This window comes from Triturus cristatus, chromosome 11, assembly GCF_964204655.1.
Source record: "Triturus cristatus chromosome 11, aTriCri1.1, whole genome shotgun sequence".
In the NCBI taxonomy this organism is placed as follows: domain Eukaryota; kingdom Metazoa; phylum Chordata; class Amphibia; order Caudata; family Salamandridae; genus Triturus; species Triturus cristatus.
The window spans coordinates 56,590,726-56,609,303 of record NC_140594.1 but is presented as its reverse complement, the minus strand read 5'-3'; the positions used below and the strand labels follow the sequence as shown (position 1 = coordinate 56,609,303).

The window sequence follows — 18,578 nt, the reverse complement described above, 5'->3', positions numbered from 1 at the left end:
ATAGCAACTGGAGTGGGATGAATGAAATGATGCACTAGTACTTACCGTATGGGGGACAGGAAACTGGCTTCCAAGCCCGTGCATGGCCAAGGACCCAATCATTCCCTTGATAAGGCATTGATGCGAAGCGTCCATTCCCTCTTCCCCCTCGGACTTTTCACCCTTTACCTTTCCCCATTTTTTATTTCCCCTTTTTTGCCTCGCCCTTTCCTTCCCCCTTTCCCCTCCCCTTTCCCCTCTGTCCTTGTGACAACAGTGGAGGTATATTAGTGATCGCATAGGCCATTCAGTGATGCGTGACGTTCCAAAGCATGCATAGTGTGGGCGCTGCCTGAGGTTATATTACAACTTTGCTAAATTTCCTTTTACTTTTGTTTTGTGCATGCTGTTGTCCTCCTGTCAACTTTAGCTCTAGAAATCAATAATACACAGCAGCAGAAGTGTGTGCAGGGAGGTGGTGTTTACCTACTGTCACTATTGGAAATACGACTGACTATAACTACTTGTGCAGTCTTCGTTAAAACGCTGACTCTCAGTTGCCTGTGCCAGCAGTGGAGTCATGGGAGTAGCATTAGCTGCCTTTGTGCCTTTATTGTTTCTGCCCTTTCCTCCCAGTAATGAAGATGTCCATGAAGATGTCCATGGAGGTTCTTTGACTCCTGGACAATATTCTGTGAAGTGACTGTGGGTGGGCCTGCCTTGTCAGTAAGAGTGTCTACTGCAGAGACGTGTGACATCTGCAAGTCTCCGGTTCGAATCCACGCAGGGCCTCATCAGCCGAATAATGACCTATAACTCAAGGGTGAAGAGATTGTTTGGATTAGAGTGCGCCCTGTATGATTGTAGTCTTTGGATCCGAAAGTGAGGATTTCTGTCATAGTGAGTAATCTGTGACCTGCATCTGATTGACTAGGTAGGATGTAAACAGTGGGAGCAGAGTTGTCAAGTTTGCCAAGTCCATGTCGGAGTATCTACCTGTTCTTTTCATTCTGCTATTTGTAATCTGTTTACCACATTTTAGGTTTTGCCTAGGCAGCGCTTGCGCGGTCTCTTCGAGACATGCTGTATTCAGGATATGTATCATAAAACAGTGTCTCAAAAGGGTGTAAATTGAAGGTCAGTTACACATAGCACAACTAGTTGCTGAGAATTAAATCAAAAGGGGAGAAAACCAGGGAGACAATTTGTTTTTGTAACATAAATTGTATTGTAATGAATATACACATTTGACATATTAAGTTTCATATATTCAAACTTATGGGAAGCACTGCGTTACATTGAATGACATGTAAACTGTGGGATACTGTGCACAAGTGCTCGTGAAAAGGTTGTGATGGCGCAAGTGACATATGAGTAAGTATGTACAGCAATAGGAGGGGGCGAAACCAAAAGCAAGTGAATGTAATTTTTATTTTACATAGTATGGACACCCAAACAAATGGTAGAGAATACAAATTAATCAAATCGGGTATCCTTGATGGGGGCGCCGAGAATTTCGCTGTAGGAAGTCGACGGAGTTTCGGCCTGTAGAAGTATTTAGGCCATCATCAGGACCAGGTTACTTATTTATATGGCAGTGGCGAACGTGCGCACTGTATAAATCCAGGTGGGATGTTGTCAATTTCTGGGTGTGGCACGGTACCAAGACAAATGATATGGGACCTGCGAAGATTCAATTGAGTGGGACGTAGATAAAAGTCCCGAAGAGGGAACGGGAAATGCTCTCAGTCGCGATAACTTAAGGGCTTCTGGTCAAGTTACTTAGCGAAGTCAGCTTTGGGTGTGGCGAGATGTCAAACTGGGCCGGCAGGAGTCAGGCACAGCTTTGAGACACTGTTTTATGATATAGATGTTTTCCCTAGTCTCTTCAGGGTATATGGGCTACTTTCTGTAGTCTGATATTGTATTCAGGATATGGACAAGAAGCTCCGCCCACTTTCCAACCATTTTTTAATTAGCTTCTGTCACTATCCTTTGTAAATGGTGGCTTTTTATTGGTCATTAGACTTAGTAGTCCCTCCTTAGTACCGCCTTTTCTCTTCTTGTAACCTCTCATGAGGACACCCCCTGTTACATTGGTTGTTACTCAGTATGTTTAATTACAGCTCAGAGCACTATTTTCTTAAATGGCTTTCTGCTGCCTGCATCAGGCAGGACATGCTCTCCCACAATGCTTTTAAAAATCTATCTAACCAGTGCGGCAAACCTCAGCTGGAATAATGGTGGTCACGCTATTCTTTTGTAAATTGCAATCGCCGAACGTGGCTGCATGCCTTTCTTTAATCTGTTTCTTTACTTTTCTTACTATGGTGGCACGCCCCGCTTTAGTTTTATACTATCTTAATCTAAAGCGCAGGTGCCGCGATTGCTTCAAAAGTAAAGAAATAGAAAAAAACATCCATCTCCATTCCTTTTCTTTGTATTTCTTTACTTTTGGAGCAATTGCGGCACCCGTGCTTTCGCTTAAGATGTTTAAAGCTAAAGTGTGGGTGCCGACATTGTAACAAAAGTAATATATATTAAGAAAAGGCATGCGTCTGCCATTTATTTTTGATTTGTTTTCTTTTGGTACAATTGTGTCACCTGCGCATTAGCTTGAAACATTGGAAGCTAAAGCGCAGAGTAAAGAAATGGGAAAAAAAATTGTTTAGTTCTTTACTTTTGAAGCAATCGCGGCACCCGCGCTTTTGGTTAAGATGTTCAAAGCTAAAGCACGGGTGCCACAATTGATTTGCCAAGCAATAGCTCTCGCATTACTGAAAGTTTGAGCTATTGGCATTGCATTATTATTAGCAACGCCAACAGCTCAAACTTTCAGTAATGCGAGACCTATTGCACTGCAAATGCTTGTTTCATTTAGGTCTTCAAGTACTAGAATGCAAAGGAATAATTTGAAGTGGACATGCCCGCCATTCATAGACCTGGAAAACCTGACAGCTCTCTGGGTGGTCTAGGAGTAAACAGGTAATTCTCCATTTTGCCACAGAGAGACCACCTGCCTATCTTTCAGAATCCTGGCACCTGTCTCCCGCATGGCATAAAATCAGGTTGGTGCCTCACCTGCTGACTTAGAAGTGGCCACTCTTCTCTCCAAGGCTGTTTTTAACACTCAGCCATGTTACTTTGACAAATGCGACGAGAGACAGAGCAAGAGTCCAAGAACCATGGTGGAAACAAGTAAACAGGGATCCTTGGGAGGGGAGCTTTGTGTGTCCTATGTTAAACTGCAGGTAATTATATGGTATTTTTTGACATTTTTGGCACAGTAACAATGACAATCACATATGTTCACTCAAGGCTTCCCTTGTAAAGGAGTGAAACCACAGAACATTAAATGATCCCCTCTCCATTTGAGAGTGAGTACTGTGTTCTTGTCATGCTGAGGCTGACAGTGATCACAGCACACATTATAGTGGGAGAGAGAGGTTCTTTTGTTCTCAGGAAGAGATGCCTAACTCCTGTCCGATTAAAAGTTCTCCTAGCTTCTCTGCCATTTCCCTTTTCAGAGAGGGTTGGGGGGCCCAGGACTAGACCTCAACCGTGGGGTTTCAGGTGTGCTGCCTCTGAAGTCCCTGCATCTGTCCTATTATGACTCTACAAACTGTGCCAAGTACAACCCCTTCAGCACCAGACTCTCCATGGGGGTGATGGCGAGCAGTCACAGGCTTCTCAGGGAGGTACTTTGAGGGTACTCAAGCTCATTACCTAGTCAACACTCATCCGTATAATAACTGATTGTCCAACCCAGTGCTTAACTTTCAAAAAGAAAAGTGCTTTTAATGTATACTAGAACTTCACATTACACCTAAACATATGTATACAGTGCGGTTTAGTGTCCTAGCCTTTGGAGCGGGCTAGCACCTTCTCCTGCTTCTGATCTTAGTTCTCCCACTTATGGTCCAAATGATTCCAAACACGGGTCTGGTATTTACCCTGTTTGGATTTAGGTGCAGATCACCCCCATACCATACTCTAGTGTAGACGCACAGCTGTCACGTTGGGCATGCAGCTGTGGTTAGGGATAGCTGCATAGGGGAGAGCTGGGTCCTCTTCATGGCCGGTCTGATGGGTGCAACAAGCACAGGTGGAGGCCCTAAACAGGCCTTTCGGGGCAAATGTTGGGCCATGGTTTCAGGCACGCTAGGTCTTGGTTGCACAGCAGCTCCGGGTAACCCTGCAATGCAGGCAAATCAAACTTTCTTGGATGGTTAATAAAGGCTGTTACAAAATATTAATATCTGGCAGTTCAAGGCAGCATAAACACAATCATGCATTTTAAAGGAGAGGTTAAGAAATTAGTTCTGAACAAAGTTATGGAGTGTCATGGAGATGTGCAATTGTATCAGAAAAGGCAAATGGAATAGAGCTAGTTCGTGCCAAGGTGTTTACATGACCATGTCTGAGACTTATTTTGTAATGCCTGTTTTTGAAATATTTTATAAGACCACTGGCCAATTGCATATCCGCTGGGTTAAAATATTCCTTTAATGCCAGTGAGCAGGATCTAATGTTTAGGCCCATCTCCACCCCGACCGCGCCCTGTACCAGAACCCCTGACCCACCGACCATCCACCGCTACTCCAGCTCCGCCCTTTGAGGATTGAACCCAGGGTGCTACACCCACTCACCCACAGACACCGAAGGAGCTTTAGACCGCCGCCACTGCCACTTCACCTGCGACCCCACGGAACCATGGTTCCTACAAAGACCACCGCTCGCTAGCCCAAACTTCGATGCATGCTGCTCAAAGTCCGTTCCCTGACCAAACACACCATCGAACTCTGGGACACCAGCATCAACGTAGTATTCCTCACAGAGACCTGGCTCAAAGACTCCTCAGCCCCCGACATAGCCACTGCCACAACCACCAGCTACAAAATGACCCAGAAGAGGGACTGGCCTGTCAGACCCGGAGGAGGAATTACTATCATCCACAAGGACACCATCAGACTCACCACTATGAATCCCCCTTACCCGACATGGAGCACTGCAACTTCCACCTCCAAGCCAATGCCCACTCAACCGTCAGAGGTACCTTCGCCCACAGACCACCAGGACCCAGTCCCCCTTCTGCAACTTAATCCCCGAAATCAGCAACCCCCTCGCCTTGCATTCCAAACACTACCTCTTCCTCGGTGACCTCAACTTCCACCTCGAAGACCCCTCAGACACCAACTCGGCCACCCTGCTAGACTCCATAGACATGCTGGGCCTCAAACAGATTGTCACCAACCCCACGCACACCACCGGCCACACCCTCAACCCCATTTTCATATCTAGCGACAAAATCCAGCTCAGTCACACTACGAATCTTACTTGTATGGACCACAGCATCGTCCAATTCAAATTGCGGTCAATAAAACAGGCCAACATCACTCTGCCCCCCACCGCCCGCTGGAGCTGGAACATCATTACCGAATCCCAATGGATGGCCACCCTCAACACCAACACCATCCACACATATCCGACGACGTCAATCAAGCCGCCACTCACCTATCTGAATGGATCATCATTAGCGCCTACTCCATCGCACTCGTCAAAACCCTCTTTAGCAGAAGAAGCAACAAGCATGCCAACTGGTTCACCCCCGAACTCAAAGCAGAACTACGCAAATGCAAACCTCTGGAAAGACACTGGTGCAGCAGCAAAGACCCAGGTGACCGCACAGCCTCCACGACGGCCCTCAAGTCCTACCACCACGCCATCAGAGAAGCAAAGAAAGCAGCACTCACCACCTGCCTCCTGTCCACCAACCGCACAAAAACTGTTCAACATCGTCAGAGATTTCCCCCCCCCCAGACACAGTCGAAAACTCCATCCAGCCCTCTCAGTCTCTCTGCAACTCACTCGCCGACTTCCACATCAAGATTGCCACCCTCTACAAGAACTTCGAACCCCAAGCACCACAACTGGACATCTCTGCTCCTCCCACCATCCTCCCGATCCACTTCCTGACCTACTGAACACCCCTTGACACCGAAACCACAACGTCCATCGTGTCCTACATTCATTCTGGAGCCCCGGCTGAGCCCTGCCCCCACCACAGCTTCAACCTCGGACACAAAGAAATCGGACCCCCGTTAACCAGCATCATCAACTTAGCACTCCGATCTGCCACATTCCCGGAAACCTGAAAGCACGCTGAAGTAAAACCACTTCTGAAAAAAAAAACACAGCTGACACATCCGACCTCAAGAACTACCGCCCCTTCTCGCTCCTCTCCTTCCCGGCCATGGTACTGGAGAAGCCGTCAACCGCCAACTCACAGACTACCTGGAATCCAACCTCCTGCTTAACCCTTCCCAATTCAGCTTCTGCTCAAAACACAGCACAGAAACCGCCCTCATAGCCACAACGGCGGTCGTCGGAGCCATCCTTGACCATGGCGAGTCAGCAGCCCTGATCCTCCTCGACCTGTCAGCAGCCTTCAACACGGTCTCCCACCACCTCCTCATCCAAAGACTCCACCACAACGACATCTTTGGCAACGCCCTCAAACTACTATCCTCGTTTCTCATTGGACACACTCAGAGAATCCGCCTCCCGCCGTATATCTCCAACCCCAAGAGCATCATCTGTGGTGTACCCCAGGGCTCCTCACTCAGCCCCACACTGTTAAACATCTACATGACTCTGCTGGCGCCCATCGCTCACAGCCATGGTCTCAACATCATCGCCTCCGCCAACCAACCCATTCTCTCCCTCACCAAAGACATGGATATCACCAGAGTGAACTTCTAGAATGCCATGACCAGCATTGCCGACAGAATGAGAGCCAACTGCCTCAAACTCAACACGACAAAACTGAAGTTCTCCTCTTCGGAAGACCAACCTCACTGTTGCCCGACTCCTGGTGGCCCTTCGCCCTCGGACCAGCACGCACCCCCACCACCCACGCTCACAACCTCTGTATCATCCTCAACAATGAGCTCTCCATGAGACGACAGGTCAACTCTATTGCCTCCACCTGCTTTAACACATACAGAATGCTCATGAAAAGTCTTCAGATGGATCCCAACCGACACCAGAAGAATTACCACACAAGCCCTCATCACCAGTCGACTTCACTATGGGAATGCCCTCTGTGCCAGAACCACCACCACCCTCCTCCTCTGGTACCTCCAAATAATCCAGAACACAGCAGCAAGAATTATCCTGGGCCTGCCCAGACGATCCACTATCACCCCGCACCTCCGTAGCCTGTACTGGCTCCCCATCAAGAAGAGATCACCAGTTAAAGCTGCTCATGCCCGCCTGCAAAGCCCTCCACAACACAGTACCAGAATACCTGAACAACTGCTTGACCTTCCACCAGCCCACCGGACACCTGCAGTCAGCCTCCCTGGCCCTCGCCACCGTCCCCTGCATTCATCGCACCAGAGCTGGAGGACTTACCGTCTCCCACCTCACTGCCAAGGCGTGGAACGACCTCCCCATCTACCTCCGAACCCCATACCTACCTCACCGAATTCAGGAGTGCCCTCAAGTCCTGACTGTTCGTGTAGTCCCACCCCACGTATTGCCTGGATACCCTTAGAGGTGATTAGCGAGCTGTACAAATGCTGATTGATTGACTGATAGAAGATGGAATTAAAAATGTGGGCCATTCTATTAAAAGCCATGACAAAAGCAGATTACATGGACCAGTGATGCCTCCCAGTAGGGGCAAAACGACAGTTCAAAGAGTGGTGAGTGCATTTTCATCGTTGCCTGATCTCGTCTACATCAAATCCAGATTTGATTTTGCTAAACAGCGCAGCAAACATATCCATAGAGAGGAGGGGAATTGCAGCTAGTGGGGTGGCTTGGGGCGGGTGGGCTTAGAACTTCCCTCCCATTTTTGAAAGGAGAGATATAGATTTGAAACTTTCGCTTTAAATGAGGTGGCCAGGGCATGACACCCGTCAATGGAAGGTTCAGAGGGAGGTCCATAGGGGTTGGATTCCAACTGAACCCTTATGGCGAAAATGAAATACAACCTTACCTGCTGGAAACACTTTCACTCAGAATGAAACAAGACATAACAAGACAGAGCAATTGAAAGCAAACCATGGAGTTGTCAAATGGAGAATAAATGCTGAGTAATGATTCTGCTTAGGGTGACTGAGTGTTCATTGTCTTTAGTGTCTGGTCCCATGCATTCGTGACGGTCAGAAATAATTTGAGCTCCAGGCTTGGAATATCTGATTGCCTGTCTCCTCAGGTTGGAGGAGAACCTGAGTCCAGATTGCTGCAAAGATCCTGATCTGCATCCCCCAGAAGAAAGCCTGCCTCAGGGAATCCTCAGCACAGCTGTCTGGTGATCAGCTGTGCTGGGGTCTTGGATCCTAGCCCCCTCCTGTTGGTTAAAATGCCAGACTCGGCTCACGGTGTTATACATGACATGGAGCTACTTGTCACCTGTTTTTAAGTCTAGTCCATTTCACATGTACAACAAAAAGTAATCGCTGCTCACATATTTTGTGAGGTTTCACTCTTTTAGTCACTTCATGCATTAACAGAAGCATTATAATAATATAATATCCACATTTGTAAAGTTTGAACACTGACCCGTAAAGGTCTCTAGGGGCTGGGAGCCGTCGGGAAGATTAAGCGAGCTATTGCCCAGAGTCACATGGTGCTGGGCTAATCTGCCGCCGGCGCCGGGGATCGAACCGTGAGCCCCAGATTCCGGAGTCAGTCGCCCTGGCCGCGGCGCCACACCTCTTCCCTGGCAATGCAAATCATTTTTCTTTTGTGTAGCGGAAAGTTTTATACCAAGCTTCACAACACAATAAAGGGACAACATGGATAGCAGCAGCACAAGCTAACACAAAGTATGAGTAAAGGACCAGTGTCAGTAACAAAAGGAACATCACACAATTCTCTCGCACATACAGGGCATTGCAACACAGGTAGCTAATACACTAAGGAAGGATCTAGAGGTCATAAAAGACTTGTAGGATTTCCTTAACAAGGAAGAGGTACAAAACATCTGGAATAAACAGCTTCTGAAAATGCCATACAATCACGTTCTCATGTAGGATGAATACTTCTCACCTAGCGAATGTGGTTTGCTTCATCGGTGGGCCCCACATCTAGCTCTGGGAGGCACTGAAGAGTACCAGTCTTCACTGGTTGTGTCGTCTCCAAGTTATGGGTTCCTTTATGTCCTCCCTTAGTTAAACTGTCGGACCTATAGTATAATTGTATGTGGTTTATCTAAAAATGTTTTGTTTACTGGTGTATCCTTACCACATGATTTAAAAAGCATTGGCAAAGCCAATAGAACTCGCCTATGGGCAAGCTATTGCCTTTGTCAGTTGGGTGGGGAGCTGAAAGGGAGGGCGGTTGTTGATAGTGAATGGGGGTGTGTGTGCTGGTGAAGAAAATGACTGGTGAAGAAATAAATAAATAAAAAGCGCTATGGCCTGGCCACTGTTGCTTGTAGTGCTTTTTGTTTTTTTAATGCAAATGGAGAGAGGTGCCGGGAAGGGAGCACCAGATGGGGGCATTGGGAAGGGTGAAGAATAAGTAGCATAGAGAGTGTAGAGCCCTGGAAGCTGCGTCTGGATTGGGCGAGGAGGGAGGCCTTGAACAGCATAATAGAGTGGAAATAGGCAACTTACTGGTTGAGGATTAGTTCAAGTGTGCCTCAACTGGAGTTACACCAAAGTAATTGGCTTTACTCATACAGACGGAGGTTGCAATGCTGAACAAGCACAGCATAAATACATATTTATCTTGGCAGACCCTCTCACCCTGCTAATACCAGCTAAAAGCTTCTCATAGCACAGTACCTAGAGAAACCCCTGCATCACACTGACCAAAGCAGGTGGTAATACACCCTCCCCTTGCAATCCGAGAACACAATAACCAAGATACACACTTGTACTGAGTGCTGACTCAGTTCATAGCTTGATTTGCCAGTTACAGTCCGATCACCCATCGTATTTTTGTTTGCGTTTCTCATCCTTTATTTTTTTCTAAGAGCGGTGCTTTAAATGGGCAGGTTCGGTCCGGTACTGAGTACCTGTAGTTCTTCAATTTTAAATGGATATTACCTGCACTTCTAAGCACTGTTGCCATACATTTAATGGGAGAGTACAGCACTTCTTGGGAGCAAACCGGTACTCTAAAAAGTAAGTTCTGGCACTTCTATTTTTCCATTTAAAACACTGAGTCACAGTCTAAATCTATCGTTTGACGGGAGTGGGCATGCTCAAGTTCAGCAAATGTATGAACAGTGCCTGGATAACCTTACCTCTTGTATTGGAATGTATAATGATGAAACAGGGAGACATATGTAGATGGAAGAGCACCGTTTATTCCCACCAGTCTGCATGAAACCGCGGACTGTACTTAAAGCATCTGCAACAGTCAATTCATTTTACTAGTTATTCTTGCCAAAGCCATACCTATGTCCTTGCACTGTATATCCCACCTCAAGAATTATTATTGTACGCCTTAGCTCACGTCTTGTACAGCCAAAGTGTCGCTCCCTAGCCCCCTTGTAGAGTGGCGGCCATGGCGCCAGGCAGAGCTAACACTCAGCAGAGTCATGGTTCCCTCTACACACAGGACTAGATCTCTCTTCTAACCCGGGGGCCGCAGCGCTCCAGGCCCACAGTCTCCACACCAACAAAACACAAGTCTAAACCCTCACACTCCTTGAGAGTGAGGTGAGTTTTAGAGGTGTTTTGTAAGGATTTTTACATTAAAGGAATCGCAAAAAGAGTAATCACTAGCCTCATTCACCCCAACAGCTTACAGCCTTATGTGCCACCATAAGCAGCAGGGCACATTAATGCTCTTTTTTGTACTGTCGGAGCTTGGGAAGCAGTGATTTATACCATGACAGGGTACAGGCCGGGTAGCTGAATTCCTTTGAAAGCACCAAGCGCTGTAAAATTGCATGGGCGGCCAGGTTTGAGTCTCTGCATCGGTTCAAAAACCTGTGAATCCGAGTAAATCACATATTTGTCCTGTGAAAACATGAATCATGTTAAGCGCTCCTATACCTTTGGGTCAAGTTTGAGCTAAGGTGGGGAAAAAGCACTAGGCGCAAGGGGGAGTGGCAGAACAGCATCGCAAATAATTTCTTTTTTAAAACAAGCAGCATGTGGGGGTAGGTAGGGACGGGCATGCAGCGATATGGGAGGAGGTGGGAGGAACAAATGCTGCATTGAAATGCAAGAAGCAATGGGCGCCTAAGCTTTTCACAGGCAAACCATAACGCGATCAGGACACGATCAGGAAACAAAGAAAAAAACCAGTTGAAAAAACGAACAGATAAACGACTAAATCGTAAAGATACTGTACTTGGTCCCTGCTCCGTGGGAGGAAACAAAAGACAAAAAAGAAAGGACAAAGAAGAAGGATTCACCAATAGCAAGCAAACATTTTGGAAGGATAATCCAAATAACAAATAAAAAGCAATGGGTGGAATTTAAGCCCACAAAGTGTATACAACGGGTCTCCAGACAGCGCAAGCGCTGTTGAGGCTCGACTTAAAAAAGGAGTACCGAGCAATGAGCTCTGATTTCTCTTTTTCATCAACATGTTTTAGTGTTCAAATGTTGTCCCTACTGGGTGACACGTCTTCCTAACAACAATATGTATCGCACATCAAATATTGTGAAACAATCCCTCGTTTATTTGGCGTGTTCACCAGCATCATAAAGGGGGCAGGAGCATGCAGGGCAAACTTTCCCAGATTCCATTCCTTGGAGGGGACCTGTGCCATGCTATTGGTGAGGCTTTTTGGCATGCCCACCTTGTTTCACATGGCAAGTCCCTGTAATCATAGCCGGGCTATGAAATAGCCTATGCCTACACTGCCAGCCACCCTCACATCTGATTGGGTGTGGGTGGTGGCCAAGCATAGGACTTGAGACTGAGCCAAATCCAATACACCCAAGAACCTCCTATCATGCTGCCAGCGACAATAGGTCATTGGTAGTGAGGGGGTGATGGCGAGGTCCCATAATTCTCTGCAGCTCTGCCTGTGATGCATTGTGTCTGGAAAAGTAGCGCCGCTGGGTAGAAGAGCTGCTAACTCAGCCTGGACCTCCTGCCATGCTACACGTGTTGCCAACTGCTGATGTATTTATAGCTGAGGTGAAAGGTTTTAAATAAAACAAAAGTATAAATTGGATTACTTCACTTTAGCACATTAGAGTAAATCACTGCACTGAGTGGCCTTTATTATAGTTAGTGCCCCAACAATTGTATTAATGACTCAAGGGGCAAGTCAGCGGTCTTGTTTCTCCTATATAAGCCCTTTATTTTCATAGATGGAGCAACATTATGGTGTATTAACCACATACAAAATAGGTTTTTGTACAATGCGCATTCTGAACTAAATTATTTCTAGGTTATTTCCAATGAGATGATCATGTGAAAAGAGGAACAATGAAAACATGGCATTGCCCATGGTCGTACAGTTTGGTTCAGCTACGCCGCCATGATTGAAACCAGGATCGATTAGTAAGGGACCCGCAATCAGTTTTCCCCCTTGCTCTCACAAAAGTTTCTGACTGGCCTGGGCGTGCTATTCAAGTGCATTCAGGATACCTTCTGCTTTGTCGTAAGATGGGACAGCAGTAGTGAGAACACCCCTTCTTCACAGAACAGGTGGCCCTTGGGTGCAGCTCAAGCTTTCCCCATCACAAGAGCGGTGCAAATCAGGCAGCAGCAGTGCAAGCTTCGCTTTCTCACAGAACAGGTGGAGCATGGTTGTGGCAAAGCAAGCTTCCCTCTCTCACAGAAAGCAACAAGTGCGATGACCCATTCCGCTCAGAAGAGCACCCGCAGGGCAGACCAGTCCAAGCCGTCATCGTTCACAGATCATGTACACAAGTGACCTGTAGACTGCAGAGAGATCTCTGAAGCACTGAGCTGAGAGCAATGTATAGGTGGATGAGTGAGTGAATGTTCAAGATCCGACACCTTTTCACTTCCGTGATATTCCACGTCAGCATTCTGAAGGTGCTGTGGCTGTCACTCTTGCTGTTTGCGTTGATTCTGGGGTTTCCATGTGTTGAGAAGCAGCTGTTGCCTAATAGATCATTGTGTTTTTTAAGCCGACTCGTTGCACCCACAGTAACTATGCTCTATACGGGCACACAGGTGCCAACCTCTTTGAAAATGGTCCGCAGAAGGCCCTGTTCAATCCCAGCCTTGGTGCTGCCCCTGTTTAAAATGTGGGGGGCCATCCAATACAGTCAGTCTGAAGCTGAAGAAGTACAAGAAAGAAAAACAAGGCCACAGGCCGTCTCCATCTGTGCAGCCAGGATCTGGAGTGGCATCTCCTGCACAGGGCTGTCCAAGCTCTGGTCCAATGTTGGAAAGAGCTGAAAATGCACTTGTTTAAAGAACACTCCATCACGATGCAGCGACAATACTCTGGCACTGTTAGGACCCTGGTACACCTTCTGTCGCTCAGTGACTTTGTCTATGCTTTTGACCCAGTACAGTTTTCCGATGCGTTTTGCCTGGCTTTGAAAATACCACATACGGACATACATACATAGCTACACAGATAAGGACATGGGAAGTGTGGCAGCTTTAAAGTCTTTTAAGCACATTAAGCGGTTTCAGTAATATCACCTTATGCAGTGTGCAGCACTCATTGCAAATATCCTCACCACATTTAGCAGTTTCAGATGTCATGTATGGTTCTTTTCACAGGTAGCCCCTTTCACTGCCAGGCCGGTGAATTCCAGTGTGGATACAACTTTAGTCTCCTCACTGGGCTTCCCCTGTGTGGGAAGATCCCCAGCTTTTGCCCTCAATGGCCAATAAATGTGGGCTGTGTTGGAGTGGGCTCTCTATTTGTTTGGGTACTGTTTTGTTCAGCACAAGGTGGGCCAAAGAGAGCCATTACCAGGTGGTGCAGGAGCCTGACTCTCCAGGGTAGAAGTTGGTGTGAGCACCACCTTTCCTAAACAGTGCAGCACCTTCAGTGATCTCGCGGCCTCCACCCACTACTGTGCCATGCATCTGCAGCCACCAGTTTCACCACTCAGTTGTGGTGTGTGCATGCACACAGAAGAAGGTGGAGACCGTGTTACCGCAACCACTTGCTTCCCTGTCTCAGTTCTTGTACGCGCAGACTAAGGTGGAGACCGTGCAACTGCGACCACTTGCTTCATTCTCTCTCAGTTGTGGTGTGTGCATGCGTACAGAGTAAGGTGAAGATTGTGTGACTGTGACTACCTGTTTCTCGCTCTCCGTTCTGGTGAGCGCATATACACAGAGTAAGGTGGCGACTGTGCGACTGCGACCACCTGCTTCCTGCTCTCAATTATGGTGCGTGTATGTGCTCAGAGGAAGTTGGAGACCGTGCAATTGCAACCACCTACTTCCCGTTGTCAGTTCTGGTGGCCGCATGTCCGCAGAGGAAGGTGGAGACCGTGCAACAGCACCCACCTACTTCCTGCTCTCAGTTATTTTGCGCCTGTGTGCATGGCGTAAGGTGGAGACTGAGCGACAATGACCACATGCTTCCCGCTCTCAGTTCATGTGTGTGCATGCGCACAGGGGAAGGTAGAAACCATGGATCCGGTTTGCTAACCTTGTGCCAAGTGTCCACGTCAGTGTAAACTAAAAAAAAAACAATGTTTCAAGCAGTGTCCTGGAAGTCCCTAAGGCTGCACCTTAGCTAAGAACATTCCCTAGCGACCTTTTAAGGAAGGGCACAGTCAAACCCGTGTGGAAAGTTACATTAGGGAAACAAGCATTGGAAATGTATTAGGTCTCGCATTTGTTGCCAGTGTTTTTACCTATGCAATAGATATGCCCTCCCTACCTTAAAAAAATAAAGAGTTCTGTTGTGGGTTTTTTTACGTTTTAAACCTGCAATGGTGCCGTAGCGCTGAGAGTGAAAATGGCAGTTTCGACTCCACTTTAAAACAAGCAGTGTTGTGAGGGTGCAGTACCACAGGCTGTCACTAGGTGTACCATGGAACCACATATGGTACTGCACCCTGCAACAGGACTAGGCAAAGGATATGGCACAGCGGTGAGAGCTGCTGACTGGTGAGTTGGCAAACCCGGTTTGAGTCTGCTGTCAGGCTCAACATCCTGTGATAATGGGCAGATGGTTTTATTTCCCCGAGCCCATGGCTAGGTGCGCTATATATGTAACGTGATAAAAAAAACACGCAAAACAGCAGTGGCCTTGGAGGGGTGGTGGGGGCCCGTGAGCATGGTTGCAGGAGAGGTGAGGGAGAGGCAACCAAAGCAAGGGGGAGGCACGGTGAGCAAATGATGTGACAGAAGTGTCACTTTACAAGTAAACAGAACAGTTAATGAGCAAAGAGGCAGGCCAACAAAAAAAAAAAGAGTTCTCTCAAAGTATAAATAACCTGAACAGTAAGAACACATGTAAGAGGGGAAGTCCTCATGGGAGGATACACAATTCCAAAAGGAGGGACTACTGAGTGTATTCACCAATGAAAGAAAAGCAAGCATTCACTAAAGGGCAGCCACAGGAACCAATGAAAAAGATGGGTGTTTTTTCAAGCCCATATCCTAGATACAGCATGTCTGGAAGAGAAAACGCAAGCACTGCCTAGGCGAGACCTAAAAAGACCAGTTGCTGCAGAAGATACGGACACATTTACATACAATGCGTCTAAATTGAACCTATTTACATATCCAGTGGTTATCCTGCACGTTCGGGATGGATCCCACCTCTGGACATACATTGGACTTCCCTCATGCACAGCACTAGTTGCTTACTCCTGGAACAGTGTATGCCATAAGGCAAAACTCCTGGCCGCGCCTGCTGAGCCCTATGCTTTTCAACATAGTTGTTTGCTAGACACGAAATAAAGCGTTTGGGTCTGCACACACTCGTTTGCATGAGCCCTGGACGACTAAAAACCAAGCAGCATTTATTTCCACACTATCATGTTCATTAAGTTGCAAAAATCATTGCAGTCTGAAACGCCCCGCTGCATTTGTGCAGGCACCGGAAGTAGTCGTCGAGATCACCAGGACAGGGTGTGACGTCAGTGACCAGGCTGTACTGTAGTCAACGGGTTCACACCAGCCCTTCTCTGTGTGTATAAACATAGTGCCAATATCGGCAACCGTTATCATAGCATACATCAGTACATAATCATAATAAAACACATGACACTGAATGTAAGTGGAGAAATATTGCTGCAGGTTTATTAGCATAATAAATATGCAAACACGGTGGGTTATCTTACGGGCGATCCCAGGGCAGGCCAGCCCCATGCCGCCTGCCCGTCTGATAAGCCTAGAGTCACCATGGCAACGCCAATTGGTGACCACCAAATGTTGGGAGGGTCCACCCCTCCCATCCGTGGACCTCCAGTCCACATGCTTCACCACGCCCCCCCTTGATGGGTGGGCGGAGCATACATGGCAGCCCCCGGTTGCTCAGACCCACAACCGCCTGTCGGTTAGCGGGGCGCCGTAGGTCTTCCAGTGGACACGCTAAAAGATCCCTGGGTATCCTGGCTTAGCACCACACGGTGCTGCTGCATGCTATACCCCTTGGTATGTGCAGACCCTGGATCGCCCTGTAACTCCTCCTGCAACACAAAAGTGAAAGTTGTTAGAAAAACCTTCCCCCCCCTTCTTGTCCCTCCTGATGCCGGGTAAGCGGATGGGCGGGCAAGGCAAACGAGCGGACAAGAGGGCGAGGAGGGGGCGGGGACCGAATATGTACCCCCCCCTTGGCTCCTCCCCGCCGGAAGCAGCTACCTGACTGGGGTCTCCCTAGGTCAAGCCCAGGGACACGACCTCCCACCCCTGTGCCTTCCTGTGGCACTAAGGCGGCCGCCCTCAAGGGGGCGGGCCGCTGCGCAACCCCCACCCCGGGCAGCCTTACATAGTGCCAATATCGGCAACCGTTATCATAGCATACATCAGTACATAATCATAATAAAACACATGACACTGAATGTAAGTGGAGAAATATTGCTGCAGGTTTATTAGCATAATAAATATGCAAACACGGTGGGTTATCTTACGGGCGATCCCAGGGCAGGCCAGCCCCATGCCGCCTGCCCGTCTGATAAGCCTAGAGTCACCATGGCAACGCCAACTGGTGACCACCAAATGTTGGGAGGGTCCACCCCTCCCATCCGTGGACCTCCAGTCCACATGCTTCACCACGCCCCCCCGTGATGGGTGGGCGGAGCATACATGGCAGCCCCCGGTTGCTCAGACCCACAACCGCCTGTCGGTTAGCGGGGCGCCGTAGGTCTTCCAGTGGACACGCTAAAAGATCCCTGGGTATCCTGGCTTAGCACCACACGGTGCTGCTGCATGCTATACCCCTTGGTATGTGCAGACCCTGGATCGCCCTGTAACTCCTCCACAGCCTTGGGAGTGGCCACCGTCACTACCAGGGCCCCCCACCAAGGTAGACCTATTTCCTTACAACCTGCTGCAGCCAAAGCTTCCCCTAGGCCCAGTAGGACCAGTCTATTCGCAACCCGCAGCTGCCAAGGCTTCACCACGGTCAAGTAAAATTAAATTCATGCCTAGCGTGGAGAGGTGCACCCCATCACCCTCCAGACACCCTTGTGATTTGGCGTGTAAAAGGCCATGCCTGATGAAGCCAAAGCCTCTTAGCTCAGTGAACTTGCACATGGCGCTATTAACTTTTCTCCTTGACACCTCAATGGCTTCTCCTGAGCGGGCTCCTAGCCAAGGTAGCCTATTACTAACAGCCTGCTGCAGCCAAAGCTTCCCCTAGGTCCAGTAGGAAAAGAACCGTGCCTAAACTAGGGAGGTGCACCCCATCTCCCTCCCGGCACCCTGTGGACTTGGCGTGTATAAGACCATGCCTGATGAAGCCAAGACCTCTTTGCTCTGCGCAACTGCGCATGGCTCCTGGTAGGCCATCATACCTACAGCATACTGATACCGGGCATCTCCCAGGTCCAGTCAAAACAAGTCTACGCCCAACCGGGCCGGCGGCCAGCGTGCACCATCAGGACAGGTTCCCCCAACCTTTCTAAACTCCTCCGTGGATTTGACTGAAATGACCTTAAACCTAAATAGGCGATGGTCCAAAGTTGCCTGTGCATGGCTAAATAACAATCCCTTTGCCAAGACACTCCTGCCTGGCAGTTCCCAGACTGCCTTCCTTCCTCTTTCACTCCGTTGGAGTATGCCCATCGTATTCCATCAGTCACCACCAAATGTAAAGCCTTGCCCTCCCAAAGTTCTGCTAGTATACCAGGGAGAGACAGGTCAGAGTGACCACAGAGGAGAACAACGTGTAAAATGCTTCTCTATTTGAATACTGGACAAGCCAATTGGTCTCCAACAGATTTATAGCTTAAAGTGTTCCCCCGGTGCTTCCCTTAATCATATGGACCATAGGCCCCTGTTGGAAGGCCACTTCCACAACCTGCATAGCTGCCAGCCAGTGCTGTAGGGCGGGCGAAGTTACCCGGTACTGATGCTCGCAAAGGTACCTGTTTCGCCAAACTCAAGGGCGTGCTACCGAATGAGCAACCAGACTCTGCCCTAGTACCCAGAGGTCAAACCCAAGCCCCTCCAAGTTCTGCTGCTTCACCTGCCTGTTAACACGAATCCCAGGGCAG

At 48.3% G+C, this 18,578-nt stretch overlaps 1 protein-coding gene across 13 annotated transcripts in view; it reads left to right on the top strand.

The window, feature by feature from the left end:
• Nucleotides 1-18,578, top strand: part of GNB1L (G protein subunit beta 1 like) — a 502,841-nt gene that overhangs the window by 352,471 nt on the left and 131,792 nt on the right. The gene's annotated exons all lie outside the window — the stretch shown is intronic.